Source organism: Brassica oleracea, chromosome C8, assembly GCF_000695525.1.
Source record: "Brassica oleracea var. oleracea cultivar TO1000 chromosome C8, BOL, whole genome shotgun sequence".
NCBI classification, from domain to species: domain Eukaryota; kingdom Viridiplantae; phylum Streptophyta; class Magnoliopsida; order Brassicales; family Brassicaceae; genus Brassica; species Brassica oleracea.
The window spans coordinates 26,299,781-26,306,539 of record NC_027755.1 but is presented as its reverse complement, the minus strand read 5'-3'; the positions used below and the strand labels follow the sequence as shown (position 1 = coordinate 26,306,539).

At 25.7% G+C, this 6,759-nt stretch overlaps 1 pseudogene; it reads left to right on the top strand.

The window, feature by feature from the left end:
• LOC106309840 overlaps positions 1-6,401 on the top strand; it is a 13,476-nt pseudogene extending 7,075 nt beyond the window's left edge.
• The last annotated feature ends 358 nt before the right edge of the window (positions 6,402-6,759 follow it).

Below are 6,759 nucleotides of genomic sequence, written 5' to 3'. Positions count from 1 at the left end.
TTTTTTTTTTTTTTTTTTTTTTTTTTTTTTTTTTTTTTTTTTTTTTTTTTTTTTTTTTTTTCTGTAGACGTTTTTTGCTAGAATGAAAGAGAAGTGGGGATTTTCTAATTTTTTTGTTTTACACAATTAAAGATTTATTCATATTAATAAAATGGGTATTTTGGTATTTTTGTTCCCTTATACGTTATTCTAGTAAATACAAAAATATAAGAGTTATTCTAGTAATTAGATATATAATTAGAGTTATTTTGAGTAATTTTCTCTTTAATTTATATGTGAGATTCCTAACGATAACATTGCAATTTTTCTTTGTTTTAACATTGAATTTGTGGGGATTGTCAAATTTTTATGGCCTTTTTTGCAGCCTGCTGAAGTGATTGATGAACTGAACACATGGGCTGAATTCCACACCAATGGACTCATCAAGCAGATTCTCTGACGCGATTCCATCGAAGCTATCCGTGATAGCAAACTCTTACTTGCAAATGCAGTGTACCTTCAAAGGAGCTTGAGGCGTAAAATTTGATCCAAAGTTGACAGAAGATAACGATTTTCACCTTCTTGATGGCACCTCTGTGAAAGTCCCATTCATGACAAATGAGAAGAGCCAGTACCTAAAAGGCTACGATGGTTTTCAAGTTTTATGCATCCCTTATGTAGAGGATGAACGTGAATTCTCCATGTATATTTATCTCCCTAATGATAAAAATGGACTGCCAGCTCTGCTTGAGAAAATAGGCTCCGAACCAAGGTTTTTTGATAACCATCTTACAAGATATCATGTATCAGTGGATTCTTCATAATATATATATGATTATTTATACGATGGTACGTATAAAATACTATTAATTATATGATTACTTATACGATGGTACATAAAAAACACGATTAATTATATGATGACACATATATGATATTTAATAGTGACATGAAAAAATAAATAACAACATATTTTTGCAATATTATATATTCTATCTTATTAAAGTGGAATTACATTTGAGAATGTTTGGAAACAAGAATAACATAATTAAAGAAAAATATAACGTTGTTTAAAAATATGGTTAGTATTATAGTAAAAAAATGGCTTATGTTATTAAAAAAAATTGAAGTCCATTATATTTTTATAATTATTTGTTTGGACCAAATTTAAAATATACGAAAATGACTCAATCTAATTACTTTTTTTGTGCAACTGGTCCAATCTAATTACTTTTTTATGCAACTGGTCCAATCTAATTAACTAAAAACATATTTTGTCTAAATTAATCATTAAACAAAATTCAAAACAAAAATTGGTTCAAAAATATACATGTATTCAAAAATTGATTTTTACTAATGTATTTTTCAATAACCATTATAAAATTATTTTCAAAGGAACTAATAGATTGAGTAACCTTCTTTCTAATTTTTTTTATCGACCAGCGAAATAGAATTAGATATACAATAGTACAAATAGCTATACTATTCGTATTAGTTTTATTCGTATTACAAATACAATAATAGTCAAACAATAATATATAACGGGACCATAATTTTTAAAATCTAACAATTACCAATTAGTTATGAATTTATAATGTTCTTACAAATTAAAGCAAACACACGTGCGGACACACGGATCAAGATCTAGTTATATGTTATAACTATTGACTTGATAAAATGTGTAGCTAACTAAGTTATTTGAAATCTTCTTCTATTATATAGTTACCTTATGACATTCATTTTGATCTTTCATCTATTCATGTTGAATAGATTTCTATAAAAAAAAAGACGATGAATGTGGTTTTTTACAGAGACATAATTTTTTATGAATAAGGTAGAATTTAGATATTGAAATATTTGTGTTTATGATTCAAACTTAGGAGAATCAGTTGTTTATTTATATATAGATATGAACATACGTATATAAGTTTAAATAGCTTAAAAATATATTTCTGTCTAATTTGACATATTTATTTTAGTAATGAGATATTAGATATTTTAATGTCATAAGAAAACTGATTTAACAAAAACAACATGTTATACATACAAGAGAAATTGATATTAATTTTATATTATTATTTGAGAAGTCAGTTTTCTATGTGTCGGTCTCGCATTGATTTTAGAAAGGTTAACTACAATGATAACCTTAATGAATTAAATTTATTATTATTCACTTTTGTTAAAAAAATAAATTGTTAATATTTGTTTCCAAATCACCTTAGGAGAAATTTTATTTTTACCACTTTTATGGTACCACTATTTATCTTTACCACCACTAAAGGGATATTTTCAAAAATACATTCTTCATTAAGTGGCAAAAGACTCGTATACCCTTGTTATATATATATAACAAATCATTATTTAAATTAATAAAAAAATTTTAAAACTAAATTAAAAATAATAATTTTATGTTTTCGAATTATACTTTTTCAAATTCTGACTTTTTTATAAATTTTTTTTTTGAATTATTTTTTTCGTAATTTGTTTTGAATTTTTTTTCAAAATTTCTTTTTGAAAATCGAAAATTATGTTTAAAACTATTTTTTTAAAAAAAATTATACTTTTTAAGTATTTATTTATATATTTATTAGAATCCTAAATTTTATATTCCAAAAACCTATCTCACCCCTCAACTCTAAACCCTAAGTCTAGATTAGTTAACTCAAGGGGTGTAAGTGTCTTTTACCCTTCATTAAAAGTAAGGGTAAAAATGAATAGTGTAAACATGAAAATTGGTACTATGATTGTGGTATTTGTGGCAATTTCCCATAACCTTACTATACAAAAGTTAATATCTTTAAAAATATGTATATAAAACTTTTATATTTACTATAAAATTAAATATATTTATATATAGATATGAACATACATATAAAATTTTAAATATCTTGAAAATATATTTCTGTTTAATTTGATATATTTATTTTATTAATGAGATATTAGATATTTTAATGTCATAAGAAAACTGGTTTAACCAACATGATTTATGATTTGTTTTGTTTTTCATTAAAGAACATGTTATACATATAAGAGAAATTGATATTAACTTTATATTAAATATATTTCCTTTTGGATAACACATTTTAATACATAATATAAAATAATTTTTTTTTCTTAAATTATAGGGTTTAGATTTAAGTTTTATACAAAAATATTATCTTTATATATTATATTCCGTTTTGTTTCTTTAAAATCATTTGTATTATTTACATGGTTTAAATAATAAAATTTGATATAGAAAATTTGTTTTGAGTTATATAAAAGGAATTTCGCTTTTAAAGATACTAACTTTTTCTATTAAATTCCTTGTTGAGTTATATAAAAGGAAATTCGTTTTTATTAGAGAATTCGGCCAAAAAAAACCTCAACTTTGCACGAATTGCAAAAATAAACATAAACTTTTTGGCTGACCAAAAAAACACCAAACTTTCATTGACTTTAGAATTAATTAACAATTTTTTCGCTGACTTGCCAATTTAGCACGCCGTCAACAAATTTAACAGAAATATTTGACGTCGTTTATTGTTGGCGTTAAGTGAAACGACGTCATTTTCAAATGATGTAAAACAACGTCGTTTTACATGATTTGAAATTAAAAATATGTAGACCCCTGGATTCGAACCCAGGTTGGTTGGTCAAATGACAAGGTATTTTACCACTGGGCTACTGGCACTTTCAATGTATTTACTAACATGTTTACTTTTATTTTGTACATATTAAATATAAAAAATTCTCTAAAAACTTAATAAGATCTTTAAAATTCCAAAAAAATTAAAAAAATAAAGAAGATTTTTATAAAATTAATTTAGAAATTAAAATTAAAAATAAAATTTTATTTTTCTTTTTTAAAAATAAAAACTCTTCCAAAATTTTCTATTTCTAGAAAGAAAAATAAAATTTTATTTTTAATTTTAATTTCTAAATTAATTTTATAAAAATCTTCTTTATTTTTTTAATTTTTTTGGAATTTTAAAGATCTTATTAAGTTTTTAGAGAATTTTTTATATTTAATATGTCGTTTTACATCATTTGAAAATGACGTCGTTTCACTTAACGCCAACAATAAATGACATCAAATATTTCTGTTAAATTTGTTGACGGCGTGCTAAATTGGCAAATCAGCGAAAACATTGTTAATTAATTCTAAAGTCAATGAAAGTTTGGTGTTTTTTTGGTCAGCCCAAAAGTTTATGTTTCTTTTGGCAATTCGTGCAAAGTTGAGGCTTTTTTTTGCCGAATTCTCGTTTTTATTACATACATGTTGTAAATATAAAATTTCTATATACATATTTTTAAAGATATTGCCTTTTGTATAATAAGGTGATTTGGAAACAAATATTAACCCAAAAAAAAGTAAATAATAATAATAATAAATTAATGATAAATTTAATTCATTAAGGTTATCATTGTAATTAAACATTCTAAAATCAACGCGAGACCGACACATAAAAAACTGATTTCTTAAATAATATTATAAAGATATATATATATACACAATAATTATTCAAATCAGATAACAAGAACATACATCTCATTTAAGGCCAAAAATATTTAATTCTGAAACCAAGTCAACGTTTGTAGGATTGTTTTCCCAGGAAATTAGACAAGTATTTTCCTAGTCTGGCAAACCTTGATTTACGCAAAATAAAAGATTGTGTGACTTGTGTGTGTGTGTGTTTTTTTAAAAGAGATTTGATTTGTGTGTCCATATATATAAATCTTTTATCATGCTTATTTTTGTATTTTTGTTTTCGTTTAGAAAATACTGTGTAGAGTTCTCAAAAGATCTTCTTGAATCATATCAGGTGCCTGAGTCTCTTGCTTATTACTTAACGTACAAGAAACCCATCTAAGCACATGGTGTTCGGGACTTCCCATAAACCCGGACCAGTTCTTTTGGGTGCGTGTCCTACGGATCCTATACATTTAGATCTAGTAGGTACTTGTAAATTTTTGGTTCGGGTTTGGATGGGTTTTTCTCGGATCCGGATCGGTACAGGCCTATAATTAAAATACCTATAAAATATCCGTAATTTTCGGGTTCATATCGGGTCCGATCGGGTTCGGGTATTTAGGATCTTAAAAATATGAAATATCCAAACCCCATCAAATTTAGTAGAATAATATATTAATAATATATCTATAATTTTACAAAATAATTTAAAATAATATATTAATAATTAAAATAAAACATTTCTAAACTCTAAATTTTATATTTAAAACTTCATATTACTTGAAAATGTTACAAAAATAATAACAAAGATTGTTAACAAAAATATATTTCAACTAAATCATAAAATACAATATCAAAAATAGAATATCAAAAATTATAGTTTGTCATCTTGTCAAGTCGGATATGATCGGTTCTTATTGGGTCGGTTTTACTCTGATCAATTTTTTGGGTCCGAATCTACTAGGGTCAGTTTTTTCGGTTCCAATTTTTTAGGGTAGAAGAATTTTGGACCCAATAAATACTTGTAAATTTCCGGTTCGGTTTCGGATTAGATATTCGGTTTGGGTTTTTGGGTCCGGATAAAATGGCAGACCGAAATCATCTATGAAATTGTTTGAAACTTATTAAATAGGTTTGAATTTGCCATCTTGTTGACTTTCTACCCCCACCAGCCAACAATCTTCATTTCTAAGACCATTTACAATGGTCAGTTAGAAAAAAAAAAATTCAATGGTTGAATATAGTGCAAAGGAAAGTTGAATAAAAAGATAATCATACGTAGATTCATTCGTGTTAAGAAAATTCAACTAGTTGAATCCATAGAAATAAGATAAGAAAGTGACATGTGGCACATATATATTATTTTCTATTGGTTACAAATTTCTTTACATTTTTTCCACCTCAACTATTTTAAAACAAATATTTGATAGTAGATTATTATTTTTGTTTTGTTAATTTTATATAAGAAATTATCATTTTTAAAACTCTACAAATAGAATCTTATTTTATTTAATTTAACCATATCAAAAATCTATTTTTATAAGAAATGAAATAATAGGGGTAAAAGAAAATGCTGATGTGGAATTGTCAAAATAAAATTAGGGTGTTGAATATGCTTTACCATTGTTAATAGTCTAATGTATTACTTTAAATGAAAGTCATTTTCATTATATATATTAAAAACGATCTACCTAGTGTAATCGTGCTGAGGTGATAAATAATGACTTTTTACGATCTACCTACCATCGGTGAGAAGTTGTACGTCTCGAACATTCTTCATAAAGCTTGCATTGAGGTGGATGAAGAGGGAACTGAAGCTGCAGCCGTTTCTGTTGGCGACATAAGGTTCTTATGTTTGAGGAAAAATCCAGATTTCATAGCTGACCATCCATTTCTATTTACGGTGAGAGAAGACAAGAGTGGAGTGATTTTGTTCATGGGTCAAGTTCTTGATCCTTCAAAACATTGATTCAGTTGCTGATGGCGTGGGAGGGAAACATTAAGTCAACAAATTTTTTTTTTGTAACAGTCAACAATATGTTTTATTCTATATATTTTGTTGTATCTATCATATACTATTTTTTGTGATAAATTGGGTTTGTAAAGCTAGCAACTGACTTTGCTGGTTCTGTCTTTTTGCTAATTTTTTAGTAATAAAGTTATTTGGTAGTCGAAGAAAAAATAACGTCTTCCAGATGATCAACTCTAGAGTATGTACAAAAATGTTGCGTTGAGTACCACTAATCTTGTAATTTTTTTTTTTTTTTTGAAACACTACTTATATTAATTCAAACGTTCGAAACAGGGTTTGTTGCTGCCATAATGGC